This window comes from Gigantopelta aegis, chromosome 12 (assembly GCF_016097555.1).
Source record: "Gigantopelta aegis isolate Gae_Host chromosome 12, Gae_host_genome, whole genome shotgun sequence".
Lineage (NCBI taxonomy): Eukaryota > Metazoa > Mollusca > Gastropoda > Neomphalida > Peltospiridae > Gigantopelta > Gigantopelta aegis.
In genome coordinates, this window is record NC_054710.1 from 42,552,965 (window position 1) to 42,571,782 (window position 18,818).

Consider the following 18,818-nt stretch of genomic DNA (forward strand, 5'->3'; position numbering starts at 1 on the left):
GGATTACAACTAGCAGCACACATCACAGTCAGACTGTCTCCTTCTGCTACAGACCCAGGTGATGGTGGACTTAATGTAATAGAGTCTGGACCACCTGAACAAAAATCCAGAAAGTTATTTTAATATTCCCAGCAAAATATAAACGCTTCACTGTGTTAACAAAGTTGGAGGGAAATGGAGATATAAAAGGTTGCTGTATGGAATGCTGTACAGTTTAAATGTTTGATACCTAATAGACAGTTAGTTTTACGTTAGAATATTTCCAGCAATATACATTTCCATTGGCCGTGGAGTGGTACAAAATATATTTAGCGGAATATCCTGCGCGGATTTTCGGTGATGCCTTATTTTCTGTTGTGTTTTATATTTTTAATTGCATTAAAGGTCCACGTTTATCAAAAACGTAATTCACTATTGTTTGGTATCTACATATACCTTTTACAATATATATGAAGTATCAATAAAATAAAGTTTAAAAAAGTTACCCGTTTTTAATATATTCGCAATAAAAAGTCGCGTTTTTCCCCATCGCTTGTCAAAACGCCTGTCGACTCCAAGAGCCAAGTCACGTGACCGCGTGACGCACAAACTGGCATAACATGAAAGCGTGATTCCCAGGATTTCAGATATTTTACTGGGAAGGTGGAATACGTGCATTTTTAAAACGCGAAAATTGTATTCTATTGAATTGAATTGTATGGATGGAATATTCTTTTGGAGATAGTTTTCAAATGTAAAATATGGTGAACCATTGCTTAGTGTTTGGATGTATCAAAGCAGCAGTTTTCCCGAACTTTAAACAAACCGACAAGCACAGGGTTTTCATGGAAGTGGTTCTTAAACAGAACCCGAGTGTAATGGAAAGGACCATCACGATGGGATAAGATGTGCAGTGACCACTTCATCCCTGGGGATTACGACAATTATTTAAGGTGGTCGATAAATATGACACCTATTTTTTTCTAACATATCTGTTCCACGATTCCGCACGATACAGCAAACAAGAAACCACGACGAGCACGAGCTAAACTAAAGCTCAAAAGGGTGACGGGGAGGAGGCGGGGAGGGTACCAGAGCATGGGAGACAGTGTAAAATACAGTCGTATGGCTCGAGGTTGCCAGACTCTTCTTTCAAATTCAAATGAGAAGGACATTTTCACAGACAAAACAAATATAACCCACAAAAGTGTATCTTTGAAAGGTGTTACAGCCATGCGCCATCCCTGTAGTGGCCTCCACCTCATCAAACTTTTGTTTTAAAACTAATACATTTTATAAAATCATACATACATGTATATACATAGTGTAGGAACTCCCCCCCATCCTAATATACAATCCTGCCTACGCCAGTGGAGGGTACAAAGCCTAGAACATTAAAAATATGGGGTTTCTGCGTGCGTGCGTGTGTGTATGTGTATATATACACAAACACACACACAATGTGTATATATACACACGCACGCACACACACAATCTCTCTCTCTCTCTCTCTCTCTCTCTCTCTCTCTCTCTCTCTCTCTCTCTCTCTCTCTCTATATATATATATATATATATATATATATATATATATATATATATATATACACACAGAGTGGACTCTGTCCAAATCAGCATCTATCTAAACCAGCATTATGTGTAAACCGGCAGTTTTAAAGTCGTATGCCATCATACCTTTACTGTCTGCCAGTGGTCAGCTTTTAAACAATGGCGGCAGTTCCCCAGTACTTAGGACACCACAGAAATGATGCAATAATCGCGCCTCTTTGAAAGCTTAATAAACAATGAATAATACCTGTAGTAACGGGGGTGCAGGTACCAATATAAATCGTATTATTATTTGTAAGTGTTCATACCTGTATTGCATTATACCGATCTGTTTAGAACAATAAATTCAGATCCCTATTTTATGTGATATTAATCAATAAAATAATGTTATTTATTCTACTTGTTGTTTTAAATGCGTTCTGATCTGAACACATATTTTTATTACAGTCAAATATTGATATCCCACTTTCAAAGTTCGGGACTGAACTTGTATCTTGCTTCTCACAGGTAGGTAGGTAACTAGGTTAACGTGCTTATATACCACTTCCTTACCAATCGACGTACCATTAGAGTAGATGTACACATGTGATAAGACCAAAATGTTCAAACTAGCCTCCGTTAAGAATCAGCTTCTTTTCTTCAGAAAATAATTCTCTGCTGTCGGCATATTGACTCACTAACAGAACGCCGGATCCTACGTCACAGGTCTGATGCGGGTCAAAAAGACTGAGCAGTGGGGTTTTTCCCCAATCGTTTTAGAAAAAGTCACTTTATTAATAACTGAGATGGTATTTTGTTTTTTTATTTTTCATACTAATGTTTATGTATTTGTTTTATATACTGTGTATTAATAATGTGCCATAAGCGTGGACCTTTAAAGTTTAAGCTGGATACAATAATTCATATTTCAATTATAAAACGGCTAACATTGCAGAAGATGGACAAACTGGAATGCAATATTTACGATTTATCTCTTTGGCGAATTAAATACACAAACATTAGCTTGAACCATTGGAAATAGACACTAAGTTTTGTTAATCTAGAAACCTGCAACACACGTCTCGATAAAGTCAATCGTATCGCTGAAACTTGGAACCCCATCTAAAAATAGACGAGAGCTTGTCTCCATAGCCTTTACTTCTTAGAGGTATGTTTGTTTTTTAGAATTATGAAAACGGCATTTCGTGCTTTACAAACAACAGGATGACCAAAAATACTTGCTGACATATACGGGCGTACCGAAAAGTATATTCTAAACAATAACATATAAGTACCAGTGAGTAAGTCGCGGTGACCTAGTTATGACACGCAAAACACCGCCATCCCAAGTTGTACAAGTTTGCATTCAAGGTTTGATGATCATATATGAATTGACAAGGAAGATTTGACCCGGAGAAAAAGCTATATTATTATGCAGCAATGCATGAAAAGTAGGTCGCGGTCACCTAGTTATGGTACTCGACACACCGCCATCCAACATTTCAAGAATCAATACCTGTAAAACAAAATGTGCAATTTAAACAATTTATGCGTTCATGTAAGGGATTCGATCCCATCCACGACTGACATAATTTGTACATTGTAAACAACTACATGTTTAGCACGTGCAGCACGCTTAATGCCAGCCACACAATCTGTTTTCGGAATGTCGCACGTCTGCAGTTCGGAATTCTGAAGTTGAGTAATATTTTCACACTAACCTATAATGCAAACCTGAGGCGTTAATAATAGCGTAATTACATATTTGTATTGTGATTTGACCTACAAACCCTTTGTCTATATCCATACAGTCAAATCTAAACTATCATACAGTATCTGATTCATATTATGATTAATGCACAAGTGAAACATTTGTAGTCCAGCCTCAAGTTCAGCCTGAAAACATATCGCCGACGTTCGCGAATTCTTTGATTGGTTCCTGACGTGTCCCTGTTGACTGTCATCTAGAACGCTACTCCTGTTTGTGTATGATATGTCTAGATTTATTGCTTCATAAAGCATACACTGTGCGGTCTGGAGCCAATAAATAACTTTCCTTTCGTTACTCACTCCATTCAGTTTATTGTGCAATGTGATTGTCCTTTTATTAACTTTAACTTTTCATTTTAACTTTATTACTTTTGTTTATAAATGTTAAACTCATATTGTTGTTTTTCTCAATTTTGAAATAAAATATATTTGGCTATTACAAATTATATGCCGCTAAGTTGTCCGTTATTTACGTTTTGCTTAAATTATAAATTCTGGCACATCCAACGTGTTTCTGGTCAACCTGGTATTTTTAAAAGTGTTGGGGAAATGTGAAATGAAAATATCGAAAACTAGGATCAGCGGCTTTAATACTATATTGGCAAACATTTTGTCAAAAACATTTTGAAGTTTTAGATAGAGACTGTATTTGTCATGTAAGGTATAATTAAAGTCATAACTTACTGCTGAACTGCAGACTGAACGTGTTGCTGCGTGTTGTAGGTGTATTGAGATCACACCACCAGTCTGTAGCATCACGTTCTGTAGCTCTGTTGATCCTCAGATGATACTTCTTAGTGGTGGACGAGCTGCTGTCTGTTCCACTGCCACAGGATACAGTGTACTTCAGTGGTTCAGCAGGAGGATTGAACACAGAACATGTGGCCATATTTTGGCTGAGGCTAACAAAGGGTATATTCGGTGATTTCTTTGTAAAGAATCGTACAAGACCACTGAGACCAGCAGCCTGTGACACTGTACACGTCAAGGTAAATGGCTGATTCAATACTGCATAAGACGAAGATCCAGAAATAGACAGTGATGTACCTATGAATTAATAATAATAATAATAATAATAATAGTGGTAGTAATAGTGGTAGTAGTGGTGGTGGTGGTGGTGGTGGTGTTGGTGGTAGTAGTAGTAGTAGTAGTAGTAGTAGTAGTAGTAGTCGTGGTAGTTGACCCAAACCATGACAAATGTTTGTGCCTCAACATGTACCTTTTATTGAGAGTTGTCAAATTATTTTATATATGACAAACTGGTAATATATATATATCTAAAGGCATCATATGAACTTCACACGTACATTTATTCATTTTTATTAATTCATTTCAACTTATTTTCGTGCTTATATCCAATCAAGGTTGAAACACGCTGTCCTGGGTACACACCTCAGCTGTCTGTCCAGCACAGATAGTTTGTTGTTAGTTGTTAGTGAGAGAGAAGAGGGTGTAGATGTCTTACACATACCCAATGCGTCGTTAAAACTGGCTCGGTGGGAGCCGGTACCGGGCTGCGAACCCTGTACATACCAGCCTTATGTCCAATGGCTTAACCACAACATGCCCGAGGCCGGTTTCACACGTACACGACTAGTCGATTAGCAAACGCAGACAAGAACGGAGTCACGCGTGCACACACACACACACACCCACACACACACACACACACACACAGACACACACAGACACACGTATACACTTATAATATAATAGTAATAACAATAAAATTGAGGAAAATAGGGCATTATGTACAACATTCCTTGCCACTAATGGGCAAACGTATTGGGTTATCTCTGAAGACTACGTTGAGTCGTTAAACTCGCTCTGAATGGGAGCCGGTACCGGGATACGTACCCAGTACGCACCATCACTAAGCCAGGTGGCTTAACTACAACACCACCGAGGCCAATGACACTTCTTTTTGCATGTTCGAGATGTATATTTATGAACGCGTACCGACCTACGGCTCCCAATTTTGATTATTTTCTTTATAAATAAAGAAGTAGTAAACACTCACCCAGAACGTGATTAACCGCGGTCATAGAAACTAATATGTACACAAAGACAGCCATTATTAAACTGACTTGTACAAACGGGCTTTCTTCCGGGTACAGTGTGTGTGGATTTATGTAGGTGAACAATCAGCAAAATATCTAGGTCAAACGTATCTTCATGTACGGGGGTGGTATGTAGCGCCACAACTGGTGTAACACTTTTTTGTATACTGTTTTGTATCCCGTATATCATCGTTAACTGAACATTCTCTTTTTATAACTTTATTATCCTGGTGGACTGGGAACTGCGGACGATTCGGTGTCATATGATCGTGTCCAGGCAACGGTATAAGAGACAATTTGTGTGGCCAAAAGAGATTTAATCCCCCGTGCCAGTGTGTTATTTTTGTATAATCATTTACTACCTTCAATTTATTAACCAACTTTGACATAATATGGTGCTGTAATAATTAACTCGACCGACAATATAATTATTACATGTTTAAAGTTCATCCGAGTACACTACTTTAACACATTCAATAAGCTTATAAGTTTGAATCAGCAAATTACTAGTACTATTACTGAATTAGCTGATGGTTATAAAGTAAATGTTCTAAATATTGCCTGACTGGGTTTTTTTCCCCGTTTCCTACAACCAGTGCACCACGACTGGTACATCAAAGGCCGTTTTATGCGCTTTCCTGTCTGTGGCAAACAGTCATAAATATTCCTTGCCACTAATGGACAAACGTATTGGGTTATCTCTGAAGACTACGTTTTAGAATTACCAAATGTCTGACATTCAGTAGCTGATAATTAAAAAATCCATGTGCTCTAGTGGTGTCGTTAATTAAATCAAACTTTACTTTTATTATCTGCCAGGAAACAAGTATATAGATCCGCAGCTCTTTCTAGACGGAATGAATGAATGTTGTATGACACCCAAGCACAAAAATATACATTGGCTATTGGGTGTCAAATAAAAAAAAACAATATTTTTGTTTTAACGACACCACTAGAGCACATTGATTTATTAACAATCGGCTATTGGATGTCAAACATTTGGTAACTTTGACATTTAGTCTTAGAAAGGAAACCCGCTAAATTTTTCCATTAGTAGCAAGGGGTATTTCATATGCGCCATCCTACAGAGCACATACCACAACCTCTGATATACCAATCGTGGTGCACTGGCTGGAACGAGAAATAGCTCAATGTGCCCACCGATCGGGATCGATGCTAGCGAGCGCTTTACCGCTGAGCTACGTCCCGCCCCTAAATCAAATCTCGTGTACTTATAATAATATATCAACACGAGTATGACGCAAACATACAGCAGCACTTCCTCCTACAGGAACCGGCCTCGGTGGCGTCGTGGCAGGCCATCGGTCTACAGGCTGGTAGGTACTGGGTTCGGATCCCAGTCGAGGCATGGGATTTTTAATCGAGATACCGACTCCAAACCCTGAGTGAGTGCTCCGCAAGGCTCAATGGGTAGGTGTAAACCACTTGCACCGACCAGTGATCCATAACTGGTTCAACAAAGGCCATGGTTTGTGCTATCCTGCCTGTGGGAAGCGCAAATAAAAGATCCCTTGCTGCCTGTCGTAAAAAGAGTAGCCTATGTGGCGACAGCGGGTTTCCTCTAAAAAACAGTGTCAGAATGACCATATGTTTGACGTCCAATAGCCGATGATAAGATAAAAAATCAATGTGCTCTAGCGGCGTCGTTAAATAAAACAAACTTTACTTAAATAAAGAATGTGGAACCTCGCTCGAGTAGCCCGCCGTTAGATAAATAACTCTGTGACGAAAAACACGGGATTTTGCCTACCACCGAGTAAGCTCAGTAGGCAAAGATTCCCATTCTGATACAAATATAATCATATGTTTGACGTCAAATACCATATTAATTGATTTCGGGTTCGCCGATTAGTATAATGACATATAACGTCAAACATAGGATTAGTATTAGAACGGGAATCTTTGCCTACTCGCAGAGAGCCACTATACCCGTCCAAATACCCATATAGCTCTCAACGACAAAATATTCGGGTTAAGTGGATATGGCATCTAATATTTGGCAGCGCAATTAAAATTTACAGTCCTGTTAATGGAAATAAATTTGACATGAAATCTAATATTTTGTACAGAAATGGTAATACATGTGACTGTGTTTGTTGTAAAACAATTTAGTTTTATCTGGGCAATAAATATATGCAATTTTATTTCATCCAGTATCACTCTATCAATTAACGTACCTTTGTTCCTGAATCATGTACGATGGTATCTGTAAAAGCTAGTACTACAATTTTGTGGTAAATTTAGAGCTGTTGTAAAAACATTCCAAACATGCGACAAATGAGCCATAAACAGTTCCAGTTTGTTCCGTTAATAGTTTGAAAGATTCATATTTATGGGCTTAGTGTGGTTGATATATTGCATATAGTATTTTAGCCACACTCGTTAAAAGGACAATCCTGAGTTTGCTGCAATTTTTAATCTTTCGACCAACAGAGACTTTTTAACTATTGTAATTACATATCAACTATATTTTTCTCTATAAAATATTAGTGGCTGTATATCAAACATGTTTCTGATCGTTCTAATATTTGTAATAGGTTAAAATTCATTTTAATTCCGAAAATATGTTTTTTCGTATGTACCAAATTATTTGAAGACAAAATCCAGTTGGATTTCTTACAAATATTAAGATGATCAGAAACACATTGAATATACAGACACTGATATTCTAAACAAGAAAATATATTTAATATGTAAGTTTAATCGTAGAAATATTTTATTAGTCGGAAACATCTTACAATGCTGCAAACTCAGGTGCGTCCCTTTAACAGTATTGCCTAATGGATTTTGTTTTGCATAGTCTAACATTTTAAGTTATTTATTAATAATCGATTTATATTATAAAATAGTTTTGATATTTTCACAAATATCCAACAGGATAATAATGTTTATAAAGTAATGTCCACACTCATCTTTAACGTATCGGCCAGTAAGTATAAACAACAAAAACAGCATGATCACTGTAAAGTAGCTGGGGGTTTTCAATGAATGGTTTAGTTTGTTTTTCGGTGGGGTTTGTTTGTTTTTGTGTGTGTGTTTTTTTTTTGTTTTTTTTTGGGGGGTTGTTGTTGTTGTTGTTGGGGTTGTTTGTTTTTTTCGGGGGGGGGGGAGGGGGTTGTAGGTTTTTCTGTTTTGGCGTTGTTTTTCTATTATTTATTTTTTTATGATTATTATTTTGTTTGTTTGGGTTGTGTATGTGTGCGTCCATGCGTTGTTCGATTATTTATGCGTGTATTATATATACCTTAATCAGTAATTATAATGCTATAACATTAGCTAAACTTTCGTTGTTGAGTATATGTCAATCAAGGAAAGTATCGTCTCCCAACAGCCTATGTCGCAGAGATAATTAATTATAAAGTGTGTACCAGCGAGTAAATGTCAAGGGGAAGAAAGAAAATATTAAAGTAATACAATTATTTTACTTTTACAAATTCCTGTCATCCCATGTCCCCACTAATTATGTTTTAACAACGCAAAAGAAGCATTTAAAATATATCAACCAACGAACTACGACAGACCGAGCAATATACAGTTCAATATACAAACATGTACTAAATGACCAGGGGACGACATGTCTCGGGTATAAAACGGTCCGGGAACGAATCGGATCGGTACGAAGTGTTGCCTAACTGCGAGTTTCCCGGAAGCATAATTTTTGTCTTTTGGATACATGTATCTATATAAGGATTCGATCGAGAGGTTGGATATCGGGCAACTCTCAAGTAAAATGTCATCTCTAAAACGCCTATAATTATTTTGTTGTCATATGATATAAGAAGCTGGGTACGAAATGTCGCCTAACTGCGAATTTCCCGGAAGCATAATTCTTGTCTTTTGGTTAGGCGAAAAGGTTTATATTAGCTAAGACTATGGTGAATTATGTTAACAGTTCGGCGAATGTTTCATTCCACGACTAGTTTGTGGTAATCATGTTGTTTATACTTCCTTGTACCTTTATCTCCTTTAAGCAGCACAATACACAACTAACTAGACCGTTGACAATTGTTACCAGGCGGTTTCACGTGTGTCCCAGTTATATTTGCAAACAGTCCGCTAATCTAACGGTGTTTTTGTGAATGTGGGTTAACATACAACACCAACATCGAACAACAGTAAACATATCAATATTAAATAAATAAACGTGATTATGTTATTGTCTTTCATAGAAATAGGAGAAGCCACGGTGACGTCACATGTTTTGATCACGTGGTACCGCGTGAGCGCTGGTAGGCAAGAAACCAGTTGACAATACTGGCATTAGTAGTAATGAACAATCGAATGTTTTTCCGTCAATTAAATCAGTGTAGACTAGTTTTGATGAATGGTATTTTGTCATGGTAATTTCATACGTTGTTGTTAGATGCACAAGTCACTGTAGTAAGGATTATGAAATTAGTTTCATCAAATACAGTGGAAGCGAAACGTTGAACAGTTAAAGCTGACAACAATCAACTTTGCCCATCCCACAACGGAGATCGTCATTTTATACAAGGTTTGTTGTATGTTATTCATTCGTAATACTAATACACGTCAGTATTTATTGAAATGAAAATTGAAAAGATAATAAAATAAAAAATAATAATAATAAAAGCCCCCCACCAAACTGACATGGAAACAAAGTTACCCTGTGAACCGTTGGCCTACCCAGTCAATCGACAAACAACGTTTTATGTAACTTTTTGTTTGTATTGACAGATCCATTATAGTGGGTAAAACAAAAATCTGAATATATTTTATATTGTATTATGCCATAAAATATGTAGGTGGCTGGAGTATTTATATTTTTAATTAAATAACAGGGAGCTGTGTGTGTGTACGTGTGTGTGTGTGTGTGTGTGCAATCAAGCATATATATATTGTTTCATATGAAAATGGTTGTGAAATATTTCCATTTATTAATTATATTATATGTTAATTATAATGTTTTACTTTTTTTATTGAAGAAGTGATCCACAGGTGTATTTGTAATGTGTAAGTTGATTTTTTAATAATAAAATAAAAGGTATAAACATTTCAGGGTGGGATATCAGGTGTATGAAATCATTTGTTTGGGATTAAAAATAAATAAATACTAATAATAAAACTGGATATTGATCCACAAGTTGGTGATAGCCATTATATTTTATTAAAAACAAAAATTATGTTACATGCATTTATTATATAAGTTATCTGAATTTGTTTGCAGGAAATAAAGAAAGAAAAGGGGAGCTGATTGTATTTATAAGTATTATTGTCATCAGTGACAGATGTCAATATGTCTTCACAAATACATTTATGTGTATTCAAATATTTCAATAATATTCAATATACACAATATAAAACTTTCATACTTATATATCATAGAAATTTACCAATTTTCTTATTTTTTTCCTAGGTATCAGTGATCCCTGTTTATGGACAAAAAGAGAACCGGCAACTCTTGGATGAAAAATGGGCCTTTCACGATGAATTAAGGGCGTTTAAGTTTTAGGGTGAATTAAGGGATGCTAAGGAGAACACTGGTATCAGATTCAGCGATTCTTTTCTACAGTATCTCATGTTTCTGTGCATAAGAGGGATACCAGAACTTTTTTCACTGACTTTCCAAACTACCATGTGCAATATTATTGGGGCTATTCAGTATGTGATGATGACATTGATAACACTTGGATTTAATCTTTTTTTACCAGGATCTCGATTTTCTAATAAAAACAGACTTTACAAAATCAATAAAATTATATCGAGAAACAGTAGACAACACATATTTATTATTTTCTTTTTCTATTATCATTATAAACCAATGATCAAATGATATTTGCATTGTGTTAATGTGTGTCTTACATTAAAACATTGTATTGTTACCATTTACAGTAATTTGTTGTTTTAACTGGTTTATTAATCAGGTTGAAAGTGATAGCCTTTGAAACTGTGCCTCTTGTCAAAGGTAACTGACACTGTTTTAGATTTGAAAGGAAGGAATCTTTTATTTAACAATGCACTCAAGTCATTTTAATTACGGATATATAGAGTCGGACATGTTTAGGGATCACACAGATAATATTAGGGAGGAAACCTGCTGCTGTCACATAATGGATTACTCTTTCCGATTAACAATAAGGGATCTTTTATATGCATCAGCCCACAGACAGGATAATAAATAGTGTAGCATTTGTTACACCAGTTGTAGAGCACTGGCTGGAATGAGAAATAGCCCTATAGGACCACCAACAGGAATCAATCCTAGATCGACTGCATATTAAACTATGTCCTGGCCTGCATGGGATTAGGCGATTAAAATATTAATGGCAATTTTTATGTATATATATATAAAAAAATAATGCTACAAAATGTTCTGAAGATGGAACCACAAAGGTGAGGGACCAAGTAACTTTGAGATGTATCCGGTTTAAAAGGCTAAGTTCTGTACTAATATTTAAAAAGGGATGCTGTAGCTAGAGGGAGCAATGTATGTGTGGTCATGGAACATGTATGGAAACTAAATTTAGGTTCCTCCATTTTAATACAATGTGTTAATATGTATCCGATATCAGCAAGTTTAAGGAATAAAAAAGGACTTGATAAAATTAATAGTTTTAAAGTTTTTGTAAAGTTTTCTAATAAGATACTTGCTTAAATTTATTGTTGATGAAAAGCCTTACAAATGAACCAGTAGACAAGTCTGATGTGTTATATATATATAACTACTGTCTATATATTGTCTACTGGTTGTTCATTTGTAACAAATGTTCATATATATATATATATATCTATGTGTGTGTGTGTGTGTGTGTGTGTGTGTATGTGTATCTATATGTACATATATATGTATATGTATATATACATATATGCATATATATATATATGCATATATATATATATATATATATATATATATATATATATATATGGGTTATTTAAAATTGTTAAAAGAAATAATTTCCTTTAACAAAGTGTAGGCCAATTATTTCTTTTAAACAGTTTTAAATAAAAAATATAGGCCTACTCGTTTTATTTTATTATTTTTATTTGTGTGTGCGCGCGCTCGTTTGTAATGCTTTACTTGAAATATGGACCAGACGCTTTAAAAATACATGGACTAAAAATATTTATTCAGGTGAAAAGAAAAAAGAAAAAAAAGGAAGTTTGCTATAGTTTTGAACTCGGTCAATCGTCAAATTGTATGGGTGGAAAGAGTACATGTAGCTATGTAGAATAGCGTTCCCGTGCTACAAGCGGTAATTTAAGCACGTGTTGGCCATTCTTTGCTATTCACGCTACGCTAGTTCGCTTTGTTACTAATGGCCATTATGATAGACTTCTGCCTACCAGATGCGCGCGCATGCTGATACGTGACGTCACTTCCCTAAACACATGGCTTCTCCTATAAATGCTGGTGTTAGCTTTGTCCTATTTTTATAAGAGTCTCCATTCGATTCTTGCACTCTTACCTCGACCTTCAGACAATGAAGTTGTCTAGCGAGAACGTGGTGATTTCTCTCCCCCCCACCCTGGGGGCTGTGTTGCGTGTACTTGGCCCACTAGTCAAGTACCGCATTGAACACAATGGAGACAGTGCTGTTGTAACCTTGAGTTACGGAGCTACCAACTCATCAGGATCGAAGAGGAGGAACCGGAGGCGGCGACCTAAGACTTCGCAGGGGGGACCAAACCTGGCGGCTCAACCGCCAGGAGCGGTCCCACCTGCCCCGAAGAGGAAGATCAGACCAACGGGAGCGAGACAGGGTGATCCAAACCGGGTGGCTAAACCACCGGGGGCGGTTCATTCTGCGCAGCCGCTCCCAGTTTCTGACCGGAAGCACTCGCCAGGAGTGGAACAGGGGGGACCAAAGCTGTCAGCTCCACTGACAGTGGCGATCCCTCCTGACGACCCACCTGCTGAGAGGGAAACTGGACACGTCATCGTGACGGACCCCCCAGCGAGCCCAAAAGCGCCTTCCACTGATGATGATGTTGTTGCCGACCCTGCAGACGGAGGGGAGTCCAAGAGGAGGAAGATGTCAACGATTTCCGAACCGGGGACATTCGACCAATCCAAATGGACTATCGCATGTGAAAACATCCCATCCAAATGGCAGGGTTGTATCCACGGCGACTTCACAGACACCAGCCAACTAAAGGGACTCTGGAATGAGAACAACTGGCGAAACCTACCCAACGGAATTGGGAAATACCAACTGCACTCAACAGGAACTGGCAACCAGATCCACGTGACTGCAAAACAGGACGGACTGTACAGGCAAGGACTCTTGATACCGGATATGACCAACACAACGATCCATCGTATCCTCAAGATAGTGCTGAGAGATATATATCCGGCAGCCATCTACAGGAATATCAAGGTCTTGATTGAAGGACTCCCCAACTTCAGGCCTGGACAGTCCATCACCTCACCATGAGTCCTGTTATACCAACCTCCTACTAACCTTTACCTCCGTGAGTACCAACCTTTTTTTGGGCTAGTTAGACTTTAAACGTTTTGGAACCAGTTCTAAATTCTTATGTTTATTTTTTTATAAATAGTCTAACGCATTTTACTTTGGCGCCCGTTCAATTGCTCAAAATCACCTTAAAACTTTTCGGCCGAGCAGTCTTAACCATTTTTGGCTAAAATTTTAGAGTCCAGACATGTATCGGTATGCAGTACTCTTTGTAGACTTAGGTAAAAAACAGGCTTCACCGAGGAATCGAAATTCAGCCAATCAGAACACGGCTCCCACTCGGTGTTACTTCTTGTTTATGAAGTGTCTGCTAGTCGGTCCGCGCTTACTAAATGGCTTTTTTCCAAATTCCGCCCACTTCAAACTTACCCCCCCCCCCCCCCCCCTGCTCCGGAGTCAGTCACTGGCGAAGTCAGAGGCTAATTCCGCAGTGGGCGTGCCTGAACCTTCGTGGATAGGGGCACGTAAATATAGTTACCCATACCCATATAAGAGTCTGAAGCGGGCTGGGAAGCACTGCATCAACTATGAAGATAAAGCATTGTCGCAATCCTCGCATCCCGTTAAAGCTGCAGTGTCTGGTTTCAATCGTATACAGTCAAGTTCTAAGTTCAAATACAAGCATAACTGCACTTTTAATTCACTCGCGAGTCGTCGTCATTAACGCATATCGTCAAATGCTTACTAGCCAGTTAGAACAATTCTCGCCATTTCGTAATACCGAGCGGATTCTAGCAGCCACTTCCTAGCAGCCAATTTCAGCAGACACGCATGGCGACGTTCTAAACACCGGACTCATACGCCTTTTATAATGTGTGTTGTGGTGTGGTCTATACGAAACTAGCTGGACATCCTATATTACCGTAGTACAGAAGGATTTTTAAAGTGATTCTTCAGATATTATAAAAGTGCTTAATAAAAAGGTTAAGTTGTATTTATACGGATATTAGTAACAGTAAGACTGTGAAAATGAGTCTTGGTTGCTATTTTGTTTTGGTGTTATTTTTATATAAAGATACTCTTTAAACTCTAAAATTCTTAATTTGTAGTGAATAATAAAAATTAGCATAACAGTGTATTTAAAGTGTGAAATACAGGTAACAATCGAAAGGCCAATGAGTCCGATGTTTGTGGTGGTGGTAGTAGGTTTTTTTTTTTTTTTTTTTTTTTTTTTTGGGGGGGGGGGGGTGGTGGTGGTAGTAATAGTAGTAGTCGTCGTCGTCGACAGGGGTGGAGAGGCACTTTCCCTCCCCAGGACCAAAATGTAAGATTTGTTTCCCCTACTCTATTTAAATAAAGGTAACAATATAGCTTGTGTCCCCCACCCCCCAAGGTTGTATCCCCTCTCCAGATATCGTAAGACTTAGCAAAATTATTGGTTTTAAGGGTTTGTAACGTTTTGTATTGAGATACTTACTTGTTTGAACTTTATTGTTAATGAAAATGTTCACGAACTGTGAAGAAAAACCTCACAAATGAACAACAAGCTATCGACAACAAATCGGATGTTGATTGCGCGAACCGTGCACGAGAAAACAAACCGAACCAAAATGATAACGGTCACGTGGTATACCAACGTCTGTGACGTTGAAATGGGAATATCCCCTCTAAAAATAGATTAAACCTTGTCTGCTCAACGTTTTTTTCTCAGAGGCACGTGGCTTTTTAAGAAATACGAAAAATGCATTTTATGGCATTACAAACACCAGGATTACCAAACATCACTTCAGGTGAATGGAAATGTATATTCTAAATAATAAACGGTAAGTAAAGTGCAATTTTATTTGTGAAAAAAATGGGTTTAATAGCGAAAAACAACGGTGTAATGGTTAACAACTAGGGCGTGTCCCTTTAAAAATTAAATTAACACCTAATTCCCCCCCCCCCCTCCCTCCATTAACCTTGAGCGAATTTTGGTTTGTACGCATGCACATGACATGGTTTGTATTGTGGGTGGTAGGTATATACATACATACAATACATATACACATGCATACGTGCATACATATATACACTGTTGAGGTCATTGTAAGAAATTTACTGCCTTTTGTGTAACACACTTAATGCTTATGAAATACTTCTGCAGTAAATGTATACAACCCGTTAGAAGCTAGTTTGAGGGAAAACATAAAAAACATAATGCCCAACTGACTATAAACACCTTCATATAAACCACAATCTTGATGTCATGTTAACAAGACATAAACATTTATTAATATACATTTGAAGAGCACTTTTCAACAATATGAAACCCAACGTTCATCAGTTATTGTTTGTTAAAGTTTGTTTTGTTTAACGACACCACTAGAGCATGTTGATTTATTAATCATCGGCTGTTGAATGTCAAACATTTGCTATTTTTTAAATGTAGTCTTAGAGACGAAACCCGCTACCTATTTTCTATTAGTAGCAAGGGATATTTTATATGCATTATCCCACAGACATGATATAGCAGTGGCTGGATGAGAAATAGCCTAATGGGTGTTGTGTGTTCAGAATTGTTTTGAAAATAATTGTCTGATTTTTATTTATTTATAAGTGTAACGTAATTGTTTAACGGTCCTTTATTAGAATTACATGTATAAAATCATTTGTGTCCAACCAAAATAGACTGTTGGTGTCAGTATGTTACCCATTTATTAAATTAAACGAGCTAAACCCTTTATATGTCAAAAGTGGTTGTTAAAAGGAAGCAACTGTAATGAGGTTGGCCAAAACACGCCGTACACTTCCATTACTTATTCATAAATTAACAATTTACGACATATGACGAGCAATCACAGAATGTGATCAGATTTCAAACAAATAACTATCTTTGTGGCCATAATTTGGTGTTAAAATTGCTTTATTCTGTTATAAATCTACAAATGTAACAGGACGCGTGATACAAAATCTTTTCAAAATCTTGTGAGAAATTCAGTTCCGATGTAAGAGACAGTTGACTCTAATAAAAAGACTTAAGTAATTCAACAAAATAATAATAATTATTTTTCTTAAATCCTATAGATGACCTTAACGCAGGTTAACCAAATACAAATAATTTAGAGCTCTTTTAAGTAACACACAGGAAAAAAACCCCTCAAAGATAACCAAACAAAGATAACCAAACAAAAAACAAACAAATAAGTAACAGGTTAGGTAAAAGCGAAACCGTTACCCCAATCAAAGATCATATCTCCACATTGTGTATCTTCGACTGACAGTTCATAAAATATCATAAATAATTAGTTTGAATAATAAAGGTACATTGTGTGGAAAAACGCATCTGAGTTTCAAAGCCGTACCTAGCTAGGACTACAAACATGATAACACTTCTGCTATATAGAAACATAACTTAGCAATAAAATTCCATTCCAGTTTAGAAAGGTCATACCATGTATGATAAATACAATATATGCAAGTTACAGTTAAACATATATACATGAAAGAGAGTATACATCAGTAACTACAAATATACACATAAAATAGGTTTAGAAGGCCAATACATAACCATGTACATATACACAGCTATAAGACTATTTGTTACCAATACATAATTATGTACCGTATATAGCTATGTTCACTCTTACTGAAGTTAAACATCAAAACAACAGTAGACTTCCAGTCTGTTACGTCCTTGCTAAACCACTTACTGCTTATCCTGACTGTGACGCCAATGACATTCCGCCTTATACTGGTTTAACTAAAACACTTTCCGTTCATACTTACATTTAAACTGTTTTAGTTATACCACATACCGAAGTGTTTTAGCTATAGATACAGGTTTAGCTATACCGGTAGCGTGAAAAGATTGCATTCACAATTACATTGTAATCTGGTTTTGTTATACCAGTTTAGTTAATTCTCTTTTTTTATTATCCCCAGAGCAATATGGCCATGCCAAGGTTGGGGTGCCTTGAGATCATGGCCTTACAATGTCAAAATATCATCACATATACATTATATGGAAAGAGTAATAATAATATCTTGATATATATATAAATATATATATATATAACATTGTTGAATATCTATAATATGGGAAGTTATATGCTCTGAGTTCAACATGAAAATGAGGAAAAGAAGAAGGAAATAAAGCAAAAGGAGTCAGTTTAGTTAATTCAGTGTAAAGTGTAAATGTGATCGCAACTTATTATACAAACTCTAAGACTATTTTTACAAACAGACAACTATGTACAATATATACTGTTATATAAGACTATTTTCATATATCTTTTGTTCAATAAACTATGGAAATGCGTCGATTATTGTCACACTAAATATTAGGTATTGCATAGATATCAGTTCAGTCAGTGATGTGTCATTAAGCATATCTTGACTTGGCCTCGTGAAAGTTCAACAGAATGTTTCAGAGTTACGTGTACGTCGTGCAACATAATTCTGTGACGTATATCAGCATAATGGTTTCTGCAAAAGAAGGAATAAAAAGCCAATAAATAGTTTGTGCCTGTGAAGGTCCAAATGTAAGAAACTACAAACATGTGAAAAAGATAAAAATAAAATTACAAAAGAATACAGTTAGATAGTCTGCTTGATCCCATTATAACATTTCGTCTCGTGTTGGTATATATCATCTTCCATGTATCCATTATTTTTACTACAAAAATAAGGTATTGCATAGTTTAGTCAGTGATGTGTCATTATTAATAATAATGATTAATGTCATTAAACATGTCGTAACTTGGCCTCGTGATAGTCCAACAGAATGATTCAGTCTTACATGCTCATCGAGCAACATAATTCTGTGACGTATATCACCATAATGGCTACTGCAAAACACAGAATAAAAAGGCAATAAATAGGTTGTCGTAACAATCAAAATTTAACAAACTATAAACATATGAAACAAGATAAAAGTAAAATTACACACGAATACAGTTGGATAGTGTGTTTTGTAAACCACAGTTTGGTCTCACTATAACATTTCATCTCTTGTTGGTATATTTCATCTTCCATGTATTTAACTTTGCACACATCTTTATATTATGTTTTGTCAAACTTT